We start from the raw sequence: 16,846 nt of genomic DNA, 5'->3' as shown, positions 1-16,846 counted from the left end.
GCGGCGTGGATAAGGTAAGTGGGGTGGGGGGGGGGGGGGTCTAAGTTTTAAACACTTAAGAAACTTTCCCCTTTTTGAGTAGTGTCTTGCCTGTAAACCACCACTAGAGGGTGTAAAGAGCTGGAGTTTCACTTACCATGTCAGGAAACGAGAGCTCAGTGTCAGTTCAGCACACTTCCTCCGCTCTGCAAAGCACAGGATGTCTCTTCAGGGTGCCGGACTCGGTCAGGGCACGATGCCTGTTGCCACTTCATGAAGGGCTCTAACCGTTCTAGCCAGGTATTATCCTCTCCTGAGGAATCGGAAGCACCCATTCAGGATAAGCCATTGCCTTTGTCAGGAATAGTGGCCTCTCCTGTTGTGCCAGCTCCTGCATATGTCACTGAAGATTAATCGCTAAATCCGTAAAGGGATAAAAAGCGAAGCTCTAGATCCCTCTTCAGAAAGATCTGATGAGGATGTGGCGCCTTGAGAGGATATGGATGCTGAGCAGTCGGATGGATCAGAAGTACCATTTTCTGCTTTACAGGTTTTAAAATTGCAGGTGTATTGTTATGCTGAAGCAGTACATTCCATGTTCAAGTCGCCCTCTGCAGGGTTAACTGAATCACCTGTCTCCTCCCTGGGTTCATTAAAGTCCCCACAAGCTGCATGCTCCTTTCCGGTTCATCCCTTCTTGGAGAATCGTATTTCCTCTTAGGAAATTTGATGTTCTCTATCCTATGGAGGAAAAGTTTACGAAAAAAATGGAAGCTACCAGCGGTAGATGCAGCCATTTCATGTGTAAACAAAAACATAACATGTTCAGTTGACAATGCTCAGGTGTTTAAAGATTTTTCTGAGAAGCTAAAATATTTACTTAAATCTTCCTTTGTGATGGTGGGCACTGTGGCAGCTGTGGGTATGTGTCGGGTCCTAAAGGAACAAGTGAAACGGGCTTAAAGGGGTTGTAAAGGTTTGTCTTTTTATTCTCTAAATTCCTTTAACCACTTAAGGACCGGACCAATATGCTGCTAAATGACCCAAGGGGTTTTTACAATTCGGCACTGCATCGCTTTAACAGACAATTGCGCAGTCGTGCGACGTGGCTCCCAAACAAAATTCACGTTCTTTTTATTCCCACAAATAGAGCTTTCTTTTGGTGGTATTTGATTGCCTCTGCGATTAAATTTTTTTGCGCTATATACAAAAATAGAGCGAAATTTTGGGGGAAAAAAACAATATTTTTTACTTTTTGTTATAAGAAAAATCAAATAAACAAAATTTTAGTCAAACATTTAGGCCAAAATGTATTCAGCCACATGTCTTTAGTAAAAAAAAAAAATCGCAATAAAAAAAAAATAGCTACCTAGCGGGAACAGCGACACTAATACAGAGATCAGAAAAATGATCGCTTGGTGACACTGGCAATAGGGAGTGAAAGGGTTAACTAGGGCGGTGATCAAGGGGTTAAAACTTTATTAGGGGGGGTACGGGGGCTACCCTGAACCTAACACTAACTGCCTGTCACACTAAATGCAGTGATCAGTACATATATGATCACTGCATTTAGTGACACTGTGACAGGGGGGTGGGGGGGGGGGGTGATCGCAAGAGGTTAATGTGCCTGTGTGTCCTGATGTCAGTGTAGTGATGTGCAGACTCACTGTGTGATGTCTTCTCTCCTCAGCGGCGGTTGAAAATACCGCCGAGAGGAGAGATCACATCACTTCCCTCTTCCTGTGTTTACACAGGCAGAGGAAGTGACACACGGGGGAGCGTGCGGATTGGTTGGGAGCGATCCGGAGGGGGAGGACAAAAACAAACAGCCGCCCCCTCATCCCAGATCGCTCGGACAGCCACGGGCACCACCGCAGGTTCCCGCCGGGATCCCGATCGGACCCCCGACCCACGTCTAGGCGGGGACGTACAGGTACGTGCCATTCTGCCAACGTAAATGTACATGCGGCGGTCCTTAAGTGGTTAAGCTAGTGCATTGTTTCACTTACCTTTTCCCTCAATTTCCCTTCTAAATGTTTTTTTTCTTTGTTTGAATTTCTCACTTCCTGTTTCTCCTCAGTAAGCGTTCCACCATCATCCGAGCCGTGGAAAGTCATTTAGAACAGCTTACTGAAAAACTTACTGAGGAGAAACAGGAAGTGAGAAATTCAGACAACAAAAACAAAGAAAAAATGTTTTTAGAAGGGAAATCGAAGGAAAAGGTACGTAAACCAACAATGCACTAGCTTAAAGGAACCCATTTAGAAAATAAAAATTAACCTTTACAACCCCTTTAAGGATTTTCCTCCAGATCGGCTCAAGCTTTGGGAGAACCTGCCTAAGGCCTTTTACGGTCAATGTCATGCGAGATTCTATCCTACAGGCATCCCGGATGCCTCACGCTCCAGTTTCGGCAGTTTTCAGCAGCTTGGCAGACCGAGATCCAGGACAAATGGGTGATTCCCATGGTATCCCTAGGATACAAAATAGAATCCTGGAGATTTCACCTTAACGGTTCCTAAACACAAATGTCTCAAAAGATCCATTAAAAAGAAAACCCTTTTGCCAAGCAGTGGATCACTTGCTGTCCCAAGAGGTAATCAAAGAAGTTCCCCTAAAAGAACAAGGCTCTGGGTTCTATTCAAATCTCTTTGAACCAAACAGACGTCAGACCCATTCTGGATCTAAAAACTCTAAATCAGTTTCTAAACATTTGTCATTTCCGAATGGAAACCATTCGATCAGTGGTTTCCACCCTATAAGGCGTAGAATTCTTGGCATCAATAAACATCAAAGATGCATATTTTACATGTGCCTATTCATCCTGCTCGCCAAAAGTTCCTAAGGTTCTCTGTGGAACACCGCCGCTATCAGTTTATGGCTCTACCTTTTTGGCTTGGCTACGGCACCTTGCGTGTTTACAAAGGTTCTGGCCCCCACTTCTAGCAAAGCTAAGGACGCAAGGCATAATGGTGATGGCCTATCTGGATGATCTACTTTTGGTAGAACGGTCAGTAGCACAGTTAAATCAGTGTACTCGGTACAGTAAAATACCTAGTGTTTAGACTGGATCCTAAACTTCCAGGAATCCTCACTACAGCCCCGGAGAAGGGTAGAGTATTTGGGCATGGTCTTGGACACAATCCAAACCAAAGTATTCCTTCCAGAGCCAAAGGTCAAATTGTTAAAGCCTCTGGTCTTTGCCTTTGCATGAAATTGCTGGGGGAAATGGTGGCCTCTTTCTAAGCCATTCTGTGTGCCCAGGTTCATTCAAGACTACTCCAGAGCAGTATCCTGGCGGCCTGGAACAGAAAGATCCAGGCTTTAGATTGGCCGATGCACCTATGCCCAGAGGTGCGCCAAAGACTCAGTTGGTGGTTAAGCACCAAGAATTTGTGAGCGTGGAAATCCTTTCTCCCAGTCACTTGGAAGATAGTGTCTACAGATGCCAGCCTGTTGGGCTGGGGAGCAATTCTGGAAGAAGTCTCAGCACAGGGTACCTGGTTCAAGTCCGAAAAGGGCCTACCCATCAACATTTTGGAGATTCGGGCAGTATATCTAGCCCTCAGAACCTGGACACACAGGTTACACGGTCACCCGGTTCGGATCCAATCTGACAATGCTGCTGCGGTAGCTTGCATTAATCACCAAGGTGGCACCCGGAGTCGGAATGCTCAGAGGGAGGTGAACAAGATTTTAGCATGGGTAGAAGCTCATATTCCTTGTATTTCTGCGATCTTCATTCCAGAATTGGAAAATTGGCAAGCGGATTACCTGAGCCGCCAGCAATTGTCGCCTGGAGAATGGTCTCTCCACCCCGACATTTTCAGGATTTATGCGAGAAATGGGGGGGACCCCGGACGTAGACCTGTTCGCTTCCAGGTTCAACAGGAAGTTAGACAATTTCGTATCGAGGACAAAAGATCCTCTATCCTATGGAACAGATGCACTAATGATTCCCTGGGATCGGTTTTCCCTGATCTATGCATTCCCTCCAGTTCCGCTCCTTCAGAGACTTCTTTGCAAGATCAAAGAAGGAATACCAGTGCTCTTGGTGGCCCTGAATTGGCCCAGAAAGAAGGTCCTGGTACACCAAGATCATAAGGACGGCGGTGGATAAACCTTGGATTATCCCACTTTGCCAATACCTGCTATTACAGGGTCCAGTGTTCCATCCTTCCTTACAAAAGCTACATTTGACGGTCTGGCTGTTGAAACCTACATACTGAAGAAACGGGGGCTCTCGGGTCCAGTTCTTTCTACTCTCATTAATGCTAGGAAGCCGGCCTCCAGGCTTATTTTATTATAGAGCTGGGAGGCATATGTTTCCTGGTGTGAATCAAGAGGATGGAACCCTCAAAAATATGTCATCGGTAGGGTTCTGGCCTTCTTTCAATTGGGGGTAGATATGAAATTTGCCCTCGGTACTATTAAGGGTCAAATCTCGGCTCTATCGATCTTCTTTCATTGACCATTGGCATCTTATTCACTAGTCAGGGCATTCATTCAGGGGGTGTTGCGGGTAAATCCGCCAGTCAAACCTCCCTTGTGCCCTTGGGATTTAAATCTAGTTTTGTTGGGCCTGCAGAAGCAGCCCTTTGAACCTATCTGTCGGAAGTTGCCTTTTTGGTTGCCATCTCCTCTGCTAGGAGGAGAGTATCTGAACTAGCAGCTCTTTCCTGTAAAGATCCTTCTTTAGTTTGTCACAAAGACAAAATTGTATTACGGCCCCACCCTACTTTTCTTCCTAAGGTGGTCTTGCCGTTCCATTTAAATCAAGATATTATTTTTCCGCCTTTTTTTTCCTGAGCCACAGTCAGCCGGGGAAAAATTATTGCGCACTCTAGATGTAGTGAGAGCATTGAATGTTTATCTGCAAGTAACTGCTCATACGTAAAACAGATGTTTTGTTCTGCCAGATGGTCCCAAAAAAGGCCAGGCAGCATCGTAATCGACCATTTCTAAATGGATTTGACGAATGATTGTTCAAACTTATGGTTTAAGGAATAAAATTCCTCCTTTTCTTGTCAAGGCACACTCGACCAGGGCGATAAGTGCCTCCTGGGCAGTGCATCATCAGGCTCCGATGACTCAGATCTATAAGACTGCAACTTGGTCTTCAGTCCATACATTTACCAAATTCTACCAAATGGGTGTAAAAAGACATGAGGATGCTGCCTTCGGGCATAGTGCACTGCAGGCAGCGGGAAAGGGCCTCTCGTTCGATGGCGCTCTGCTTGATCTGTGTCTCCCTCCCCTCATATTGAGCATTGCTCTGGGACGTCCCACTATGTAATGATTAGAGACTGTGTCCCGTGGTGTACGATAAAGAAAATAGGAGTTTTAATAGCTTGCCTGTAAACCACAGGACAGAGGTCCCGCCCCTCTTTCTGGGTTACGTATTGCTTTGCTATAAAAACTGAGGTACTTCCCTTTTGGGACGGGTTATATAGAGGGGAGCCTGTCTTCATTGGTTGTGCCAGTGTCCAATCAACTTTGAACTATACAACCCACTATGTAATGATTAAAGACTGTAGGATTTTACATGTAAGCCGTTATTAAAAATCCTATTTTTGCCGACCAGCCGAATCGCCGTAGCTGTACGTTGTGCTCATTCATGGCTCTGTTTGGCCAGCGGGGGAGCCAATGAGAGGGTTTGACGGACTCTGTTCCCCACAGAGACAGAATCGGGATCTGCCGAAGTAAATAAGTCAGATCTCCTTTCTGAAGGGATGACAAAGATTTTGTCTTTCTGTTATGCAGGAAGACTGATCTGTGTGTTATCCCAGGCAGCGCATACACTTGGTAAACACTGTTAACCCCTTCTCTGCCAGTGTCATTAGCACAATGTTGGTGCATATTTTTAGCACTGATTACTGTAATGTCACTGGTTCCCAAAAAAGTGTCATAAATATCAGTTGGGTGTCCGAAATTGTCCATCGCAATGTCGCAGTCCCACTAAAAAATCACTGATCACCGCCATTACTAGTAAAACAATAAATAATGCAATAAATCTATGCCCTATTTAGTAGACACTATAACTTTTGCGTGCCAACCAATCAGTTGCGCTTATTTTGTTTTGTGTGTGTGTGTGTGTGTTTGGGAACAAAAAAAATATATGTAGCAGAATACACATTGGCCAAAATTGATGGGGGGGGGGGGGGGGGAATTGTATACTCACCTTTCCGTAATTTTCCTTTCCTGACGCATCTTCATGAAGAGGGAACACCCCGCACCATTCTCTGTATATATCATCGAACAGCAGGGTGGGCCTCTGTGCTGCCATGAAGATGCATCAGGAAAGGAAAATTACGGAAAGGTGAGTATACAATTTTCCGTTTTCCTGACGCATTCATGGCAGCACACACTGGGAAATAACTCGCCAGTCTGGGAGGGTTCAATGCAAATAGTATTTATTCTCTAAAGTGCAGAACTGCCCTGGTCGAGTGCGCCCTGATGCCTTCCGGGATTGCTAGTTGTTAAACGGAGTATGCCTTAATAGTTTTGACTAGCCAGGAGGCGATGATACGGGAAGTGGCTGCTTGGCCACGTCTGGCTCTGTGTGGAATAACCAAGAAGGCATCCGTCCTCCGAAGGTGAGTAGTAGCTGAAAGATAGTTTGAGATAGTGGATTTAATGTCCAGAGCGTGAGGTTCGCCATTCCCATTAGTAAGGTATGGAAGGATGATGTCCTGGTTGTAGTGGAAGGTCGAGGCTATTTTTCGTAAACGATCTGAAGGCCTCAGTACCACTCTGTCGGGCAGGAAAACTAAATAGGGCTCCTTAGACATAAGAGCTTGGATCTTTGACACCCTTCTGGCTGAAGCAATGGCGATGAGGAAAGTCAACTTTAGAGTCAGGTCCCACAGGTAAATTGAATCAAATGGGGGGAAAAAAAGGTGGGATGGAAAGGGCCTCTAGAACCACCGAAAGATCCCATGCAGGAAAGGATGGCCTTCTGGGAGGTCTGATCTTCATGCAGGCTTTCATGAATTGGATAACCAAAGGGTGCATAGCCCATCTAGTGCCTGTTTTGGCAGACAGGGCGGATATTTGTACCTTGAGGGTACTTGAATTTAGCCCTTTATCAATGCCCGACTGCTGGAACTCCAGGATTTGGGATGGATCTGGAGAGATGGAATCCCAGCCTTTAAGTTGTGCCATTAGGATGAATCTTTTCCAGACTGTAGTGTAGGTGGAGTTTGTGGAGTTCTTCCTGGCTTGCATAAGAGTCGCTATAACCTCTTGGGAGCAACCTTGTTCTCTCAGCCTAATCCTCTCAACCTCCATGCTGTCAGGTGCAGCCTGTCTGGAGCCGGGTGAAGGAATTGACCTTTTTTTTTCTCAAACAAATGTTTTTATTGAGCATATATATATAAAAAAAAACAGTTTACAGTCTCCAGAGCATATTCACATTGAAAATCACATGGGAGAGTACACATAAAACAAAACTTTGTACTACATTCAAAACTCTGCATCATGGTAAAATTCCCTGGAACAAATCCCGTCTCCTCCCCCTGCGGGGCTTATAAGGTTGCTCCCAACCTGGCTGAAAAGGGTTCTAAAATAACCTGTCGTATACCGAATCTATTGGGGCAAGTCCAGGAGTGTCAAGCCACTGGGCCCATAACTTCTCATATTTGCCGCTAGTCCCCCGTCTCTGATACACCACCTTCTCCAACCTCAGAGTAACTCCCATTTGTTTAACCCATTCCTGCACTGTCGGTGGTTGTGTCTTTCCAGTGTCTCAGTATTAACAAGCGGGCCTGAAACAGAGCTCTACCTATAGCCTGCCTGGGTATATCCTCTGCCAGGAGACCCTCCGTAATCCCCAGGAGACACACCTTGGGCTCCAAAGGAACCTGAGCCTGGAAGGCCCTGTTAATCGTTTCCACCACCCCTGCCCAATACAGATGGAGCTTCGGGCACCGCCACAGGAGGTGAATGAGATCTCCATGGTCTCTACAGCATCTAGTACAGCAGGGGTCTACCCCCAGTCCCATCCTCGCCAGCCTGGCCGGCGTGTAATGAACCCGTAGGAGTATGTACAGCTGTGAAAGTCTCTGTGCCACGTTTAGGAAGCAAGCGGGAACCGCCTGCAAGGCCTCTTCCCACTGCTCATCCTCAAACGCTCCTACATCCTGTTCCCACCTCGCCACCGCCTTGTGAGGGGCACCTGGTAAAAAAAGGTTGAGCAGCATAGCATAGCAGCTGGATATAAAACCCTTGTAGGAGGACACATCCGATAGGTAATTAAAGACCGGTGCCACATTCATGACCCATATGTCATCCTCCCTTTGGGCTTCATATGCATGTTTGAGTTGTAGGTAGTAAAAATACATGGAAGTCGGGAGTTGAAAGTCAGCCCTGAGCTCAGCAAAAGGTCTCAGTCGTCCTGCCCTTACAATGTGTGTCATGAGGGATATGCCATGTTGTTTCCACCTTGAACCATACGGTATTTTCGCTATCTCACGGTAGTGTAAGTTGTCCCATACGGGGCTGTATTTAGTGTACCCAGTCACACCCTGCATCATCCTGACCTTGTTCCAGACTTTCTGCATGAGTGCATATGTGGGAAACCGTTTGTTGGATTTCGCGTATCTCAGGGCCTCTAGTCCTTCTATCACTTCCCCCCCGGTCGTGAATCTGAGCAGTGGAACCGATGAGTCCCTCAGATTCAGCTGGAGGTCCTGTTGAGGGCCAACCACCCTCGCAACATGCTGCGCCTGGGAGGCCAAATAGTAAAGCCAGGGATTGGGCAATGCCAATCCACCGGCCTCTTTTGGACATTGCAGTTGTTCAAGTTTAACCCTGGGGGGTTTTGCTAGCCAGATTAAAGAGCGGAAAATAGAATTAATGATTCTGAACTTTTTGAGAGGGATGACCATCGGGGAATTGTGCAATATATATAGTAATTGTGGCATAAGGATCATCTTTATCAAGTTCACCCTTCCCACCGGTGACAATTTAAGTTTGCTCCACACCTTGACCCTGTCCCTACAGCGATTAAGCAAGGGGGTGAGGTTGAGTCTGACATAGTCTAGCGGGCATGCGGTAACCTGGACACCGAGGTACCGAAAAGATTCGGAGACCGGGATGTCTTGAATAGTATGTATGGGTAGGAGAGGCCGTCGATCAAGCAGCAGCAAAGAGGACTTAGTCCAATTAATGGTCAGGCCCGAATATACGCCAAACCTCCGGACCACCTCCATGGCCTCCGTCAATGACCCGGTCGTGTCCCCAAGAAGCAGCATGGTATCGTCGGCGTATAACATAATTTTCTCGTGTAGGTCCCCAAAATGGAATCCATGAATTAATGGATCCGTCCGTATCATGACCGCGAGAGGCTCAATGGCTAGGGCAAAGAGGAGGGGCGACAACGGGCACCCCTGTCTCGTGCCCCTGTGCAGGTCGAAAGTGCGCGACACCCTACCACCCTCCCTTATCGCCGCCACCGGGGATGAGTATAGGAGTTGGACCCAAGAAATGAATCCCTCTCCAAACCCAAAATTTCGCAGCACCGCCCAAAGATATTCCCATTCGATGCTATCAAACGCCTTGTGTGCGTCGAGAGACAACAAAGCTCTGTCCCCCATATTATCCGCCTGGGATTGCATATTGAGAAAAAGTCTCCTCAAGTTTATAGCCGTCGATTTCTGCGGCATAAACCCTGACTGGTCAGAGTGAATAATAGTGGATATGGCACCATTCAACCTGACCGCCAGGACCTTGGCGAGAATCTTTACATCATTCTGCAACAGGGAAATTGGTCTGTAGGATCCTGGGTCAAGCGGGTCCTTGTTGGGCTTTAGGATCAGGACAATGTTTGCTCTGGTCATGGACGTGGGGAGAGTGCCCACCTCCCTTGCGGCATTGAACACCTTCAAGAGATGTGGAAGCATCAGTTCCCCGTACTGTTTGTATATCTCCACAGGGAGACCATCGTCTCCAGGGGCCTTCGAATTTGGGAACAGGCTGGTCGCCATCTGTAATTCCCCCAGGGTCAGGGGTGCCTCCAACATCTCCCTATTGGAGACAGATAGTTGTGGCAATTGGACTGGGTCTAAATATTCCCTCAGCGAATCCAGGGAATACGTGCTCCTGGATCCATAAAGGGACGAGTAGAACCCGACCAGTTCAGCAAGAACCTGGTCAGGGGAGTTCACCACCCCCCCCCAGAGGCACGTAGCGCACCTATGGAGGGAGACAACTGCTGGGCGTGGGCAATGGTGGCCAACATGCGACCAGTGTGTTCACCCTCCTCATAAAAAGCCGCCTTTTGAAAAAATCGTTTCCTCTCTGCCCCCGAAGTCGTGACCCGGTACAGAGCGTCCTGCGCCGAGAGCCACGCCTCCCTATTTGAGTCCGAAGGATCTGCAATGAATGTGGCCTCTAAGTTCTCCGCCATCCGTTCTATCCCCTCCCTGTGTGCATTCGTCCTCCCCTTAATAGCCTGGATCTCCTTAATAAACAAGCCCCTCAGGACAGCCTTGAAGGCCTCCCAAGTGACCGCTATATTGTCCGTGTCAGTATGCAGACGCCAGTACTCCTCAATGCTGGCCTCAATGTGGTCGTGTGATGGGAAAAGGCTCAGCCAGAAGGCGTTCAGAAGGGGGACGCACCTCCAAGGACACTATCAGCGGGGAATGATCAGAAACACTTCGTACCCCATAAGTCATCTCTGAGATGTATTTTTCTGCAGCATGTGAGCACAGGCACAAATCAATCCTAGACAGGGACGAATAACTTTTAGAAAAACATGAGAATTGTTTGTCCCCCGGGTGTCTAGCCCTCCAAGGGTCTCTCCAGCCCACCTCCTCCGCCAGCTTTCTAAGAGCCGTCCGTCTCGTCCCACTCCCATCCCCTCCCGGCGGATGCTTATCCACCAGGGGGTCCATGTAGCAGTTAAAGTCCCCGAAGGCAAACAATGGCACCTCCGGGAACCCCACCTGGAACTGAACCAGAGCCCTCAGTACCTGGTTATTGTAAGGGGGAGGCACATATACAAAAGCAAGAATACATTTAAAGGCAAACAGCTTGCATAAAAGAAAAACATATCGCCCATCATCTATATCAGCATGCAATTCCTCATAATCCAGTGAGCTATGTACCAGTACACTCACACCCCTGGAATACGAGGTGTGAGTGGAGTGATACGCCTTACCCACCCACCGATATCCCATACAGGAAACAGAGTCAGGGGTCAAATGAGTCTCCTGAAGGGCACAAATGGCAGGGAGCTGTTTTCTCATCAGGGACGAGACCATAGTCCTCTTCAACGGGTCTTGCAGACCCCTAACATTCCACGATAATACAGTTACCGTCGCCATCAGGGGGGTTGTTGCATGTCACCAGACTGGGAAAAGACTCCTCGACTCCCTCCACCCGCCACCCCCTTAGTAGAAAAAGCCGTGGCCGACCTCAGGACTCGTAATAGATGCAGGTTGGTCAACCAAGTGTAGAGGGAAGAGCACGATCTCCCATGAGAAAAAATATAAAAAAGCAGAAACAAGTCAAAAAAAGCTCTGGAGAAAATTGAACCAATGTGATGGACATAAATACACAGCCGTTTATCAGGGCATTTCGCCAGTTTCTTCCGTCGCAGGCCAACCGCCCGTGAGGGGTGTGTGCCCATCTGCCCACAGGACCTTTGTAAACTCAAACTGCGGGGTGCCAACTGGCAACCCCGAAAACCTTGGGACAACAGGTCCCTGCATTCTTCCAGGTAAGTAGCACCAGTGGCTACGGCCACTGCTCCCCTCATTGCTGGGTGCAACAATAACAGCATTTCCGAACTCGCATTTCAGAGCAACAAAGAAAAAGGATATTGAGTGTTTCCGGCAGGGCCCTCATCCGAGGGACAACATAGGCAGTGCATGAGCTAATGGGCCATAGAGTCGGTCATCTTCCGCAGGAGGCCTCCTCACCTGGCGTAGTGCCCCCTCATTAGCGTCCAGCCAGTCTGAGGCGTCAGCAGGGTGTTCAAAAAAGTGGGCCTGACCATTCAAAATTACTCGAAGTCTTGCAGGGTATAGCATGGCATACGGGGCCTGCACCTTCTGCAGGCGTTTCTTAATTTCTGTAAACCGGGCACGGCTCTTCTGTACTGCAGCAGAGAAATCTGGATAGAATGAGACCCGGGTACCATTGAACTGGACATTCCTCTTTTCCCTGGCCAGCCGCAGTATTATTTCTCTGTCCCTGTAATTCAGGAGTCGGGCCAGGATCGGGCGGGGGGGATTGCCCAGCGGGAGAGGCCTAGTTGGCACTCTGTGGGCCCTCTCGACCGTGTATAAGTGTGTAAAAGCGTCCTTGCCGAACACCTCAGTCATCCACTGCTCCACAAACTGTGTGGGGTCACGGCCCTCCACCTTTTCTGGCAATCCAACAATGCGGACATTATTGCGTCTAAGGCGGTTCTCAAAATCCTCTGCACGCATATCAACCGCTCTGGCAAGCCTTGAGGTGCTCTGGGTTTCTCTAATCAGGGGGGGCAACTTATCTTCCAGGTCACTAATCCTCCCCTCCGCTGCCGTGGTCCTCTCCCTCATTTTCTGTATGTCATGTCTGATCAGGCCCACCTCCTCCTCCAAACTTCCAAATCTGATACGTAGGCCATTGACAGAAGCTGTACATTTATTCACAGCCTTTAGTATAACAGCAAGCGTGGGCTGATCTCCCTCCTCTGTTTCAGGCTCCTCAGTATCCCACTGCAGGCTGGAGCTGCTCTCAGCATGTTCCAAGATGGCCCCTGCTCCCTGGACATTCTCCCCCTCCTCCATCTCAGTGTCACTGTGGGGGGCACAATCGTCTATGGGCTGCGCGTTTACTCCCGGGGGTTTCCCTGCCATTTTCTGGGCATAGTACCTCATATCTTTGGGGGGGGGGTCCCCGGAGCTCTCCTTGGCCCTTTTCAGGGGTTTACTCACTGTCTCCTTTGCTCTGTCCCCTCCGCGCGCCTTCTGTGCTGATGGCGGGGCGGCGCCATCTTGGATTTCCATCCTCTGGCCTTCTTGTCTCTGTCCCCGGGTCATCATGCCCTCCAGGAGTGAACCGATCAGCGCAGGGTGATGGGAGAACGTTCCCCTGCCCTCCTGGGCGAAAAAATCCGGGTGTAATAGGTGCCGGAAACCGGATAATAGCAGGATCAGTGCGGAGCTCTGTGAACCTGCGTCTGTTCACATGCCGTGCTGGCCACGCCCCCCCGAAGGAATTGACCTTGGTATAGGAGGTTCGCTGATACCGGCAGGTGGATTGGAGGTCGGGTGTTGAGCTGCAAGAGGGTCGTAAACCATGGTCTTCTCGGCCAGATTGGTATCACCGCGATTACTGTGGCTTAGAACCTCCGGAGTCGGGATAGGAATCTCGCTATCAGAGGAGTTGGGGGGGAAAGATGTACCCTAGTTCAAAGTCCCATGGGTGAACTAAGCAGTCTGTCCCCTCGACAGAAAAGGTGCTCTGGAGAAGAACCTCGGGCATTTGGTATTCACTGGTGTTGCCGCTAAGTCGATCTGGGGCTCCCCACGCCTTTGTAAGAAGGGAGAAAGCTTGGTGGCTCAGAGACCACTCGTTGTTTGAGAGTGACTCGGCTCAGGCAGTCGGCCAGCATGTTCTGCGCCACCGGGACATTTACCGCTTTCAGGTCCAGTAGATGCACTCCATTATGGGGTGAACTTCCTCCAACAGTGTGTGACTTCGGGTACCGCCCTGTCTCTGAATATAGGCTACCGCAACCTTGTTGTCTATCCGGATAAGGACACCCTTCCCCCTGTAGCAGAGGTGCGAAAGCTATGAGGGCTTGGAAGGCTGCTCGGAGCTCCAATACATTCGAGACTATGCCCTGGGCTGGGAAGTGCCACTGTCCTTGAGCTGCCTGGTCCCGGTAATGCGCTCCCCAACCCTTCTGGCTGGCATCTGATGTTACCACCTCCGGATCTGGAGGAACTATTGGCCTGAATCTTCTGAGGTTGGGAGGGTGAGTCCACCACCAAACTGAGTGTCTCACCTGGTTGGGGATACGGATGGTCTGGAGCATTGAGGCTCCATTCCACTGCCTGAGAAAGGCGTTCTGCAGAACTCTCATATGCCACTGGGACCACTGCACCATAGGTATGGTCGATGACATAGACCCCAGCACGCTGAGGCAGGCTCTGGCCGGCAGACGTCTTGACAGCAGATGTTGTATCTTCCGCACTAAAGGTTCTACCTTCTCCAGGGGCAGCTGCACCCTGTTCAGCTTGGTATTCAATTCCGCCCCCAGGAACACCATTACTTGTGTAGGCTGAAGACAGTTGATCAACCAGCCAAAGTCTTGGAGGGTTGGAATCAGAATCTCCTGCTGATGGAGCAGAGTTTCCCTATCTTCTGCTAAGAGCAGGATGTCGTACAGGTAGTGGCGAACTCGCAGCCCCTTCTCCCTGAGGAGTGCTATGAGGGGTAGGAGAATTTTGGTGAACGTCCTGGGTGCTGAAGAGATGCCGAATGGTAGGCACCGGAACTGAAAATGACGTTGGTTGACAGAGAAGCGGAGAAACTTCTGGAATGCGGGATGGATCGGAACGTGAAGATAGGCGTCCAATAAATCGACTGATAGCATCCAGTCTCCCAGGTTCACAGCCAGTAGAATGGATTGGAGGCTTTCCATTTTGAAGGCTTCTATTCTTTTTTTTTTTTCTTTTTTTTTTTCTTTTTTTTTTCAATTAAGTTTATTTCCAAAATGTAAACGGTACATTCGATACAATACAACAAAGTCATTATATTGCATTACACAATGACATATTTAGTAATATATTCTTTCTAACAATACCTTGGTCCAATTAAAAAAAAAAAAAAAAAAAACATCCCTTAGTCTAAGATAAAGAATACAGCAAAATATCACAAAATTCTGTAAACCAACCCAACTAAAATCGAGTAATTACTCGGACCTTCCCATCGCCAGTCATTTCCTAACTCGCATTCATATTCACAGTATCTAACATTGAGTCACACCAAAAGTCGTAACTTTCAATTCCATGAATATGGTTAACTCATATATAAACCTCTATCTGTCCCAGTACCATATCTGGGTTAAGAAGTTTTCCAGGGATGCATAGCATCTCCTCCATCCATTTTTCCCCCCTAGTTCCAAAATAATCTTGTCGAATTAGATGGGAACAAATGAAGAGAAATACATTATATATATATATATATATATATATATATATATATATATATATATATATATATATATATATATATATATATATATATATAATGGAAAAAACAAACAAACTATAGCATACTTATATTTTCGATCTAGGGAACAATATTTCGGTATTATAAAATATTTTCAAACATGTACTTTTAAAATATATTCGAGGAGTTGACGCCACCTCCAATATTCTCTCCTTTAGATTCCAGGAATCAAACAATACTTCTATCAGAAATTTCAGTGTACCGACACTGACTAAAGAATGTAGTCATATGGATAAAACAATACATGAAAAGAAAGAACCAAACTATAAATAACACATTCATGTAAAGAAAGTACCTTGTGTTATCTATATGATATAACAAATCAAAGAAAATAAACCAAAAGAGAGGAAGATGCATAAAAAAGAAATATAAAGGAAGAAAAAGAGGAAGGAAAATAAAAAAAAAGGCGAGGATGAAAGAGTAAAGAAAAAGATGGATAGGCAGCCTACCTGCCAAATGTATACAGCTATAAGTAGCAAATTGTATTTCCAAATTCATATGGTATATGAGATTCCTAAGTATTTCAACCATGGTTCCCAAACCACATTAAACTGATTTTCCATATCCAACAGTAAGCCAATTCTTTTTTTCTTGTTCCATTATCCAAGTGACTTTTCTTTTCATATACAATATTGAGACTGTCGGTTTCTTCCAAGCAGCTGCTATAGAAATTCTGGCTCCTATTAGGATAAATAATATTAGTCTCCTGGTCGACTTATGCGCTTGTGGTATAAGTCCATTCAGTAAAGCAATCGCTGGAGATTGATGTATATTACAACCAGTTATTCGTCTTATAATATGAAAAACTTTATTCCAGAACCCACGTATCTTTGGGCATTCCCACCATATATGAATCATAGAACCAACCCCTTGACACCCTCTAAAGCATAAAGGTGACAGGGATAAATAGTGGCCATTTTCAAGGGTACTAGATACCATCTAGTAAATATCTTCAAATTAGCCTCTATAAGTGAAACATTGATAATGCCCTTCACAGATCTATTAAAATTAGAATACCAGTCTCCCAAATCCCAATCAACCTGAAGAGCCTTCTCCTAAGCTATCATATGAGGTAATTTTTGATCATTAGCAGCAAGTGATTTATATATTACAGAAATTCCTCCCCCTCCTTCCCAAGGCCTGGTCACATCTATTTTCATAGGGAGTCATATATCCTGTTACAACTTTATCCAACCAGAGTTTTTGAGTAAAATCTTATATCCGAGAGAACCTTGTCCTTTCAGAGGATGAAAGATCCAGATTATCCTTAAAATATTTCTCAAAGGGGACCCGAACGTGAATTTTTTTTTTTCCAATGCGGTACACCCCCTTGTCACGCCACCATTTAAAGCATTCCCCATCTACCTTGGAGGCAAAAGCAGGTTCCTTTGAATAGATCAGCTAACGGGTGACCCTTGGAGATCAGGGAAGGATTATTTCTAAGCGAATCCCACAGTAACATGGCTTGAGACAGTGTCGGTGTCGAGTATGTGGGAGTTGCCTGTTCTTCCAAACTGATCCAATCAGGGCGATCACTTTGGATGTATATATCTGATAGTTGAGCCAATCCAGCAGCCTTGTAATACCACAATAGGTTTGGAAGACCAAAACCACCCTGTTCAGGCAGATTAAA

The 16,846-nt window shown here is 47.0% G+C and overlaps 1 protein-coding gene across 3 annotated transcripts in view; it reads left to right on the top strand.

Moving 5' to 3' along the window:
• Positions 1 to 16,846, top strand: part of CDC7 (cell division cycle 7) — a 79,611-nt gene that overhangs the window by 23,110 nt on the left and 39,655 nt on the right. The window lies entirely within an intron of this gene.

Source organism: Rana temporaria, chromosome 7 (assembly GCF_905171775.1).
Source record: "Rana temporaria chromosome 7, aRanTem1.1, whole genome shotgun sequence".
NCBI lineage: Eukaryota > Metazoa > Chordata > Amphibia > Anura > Ranidae > Rana > Rana temporaria.
This window is presented reverse-complemented; position numbering and strand designations above follow the sequence as displayed.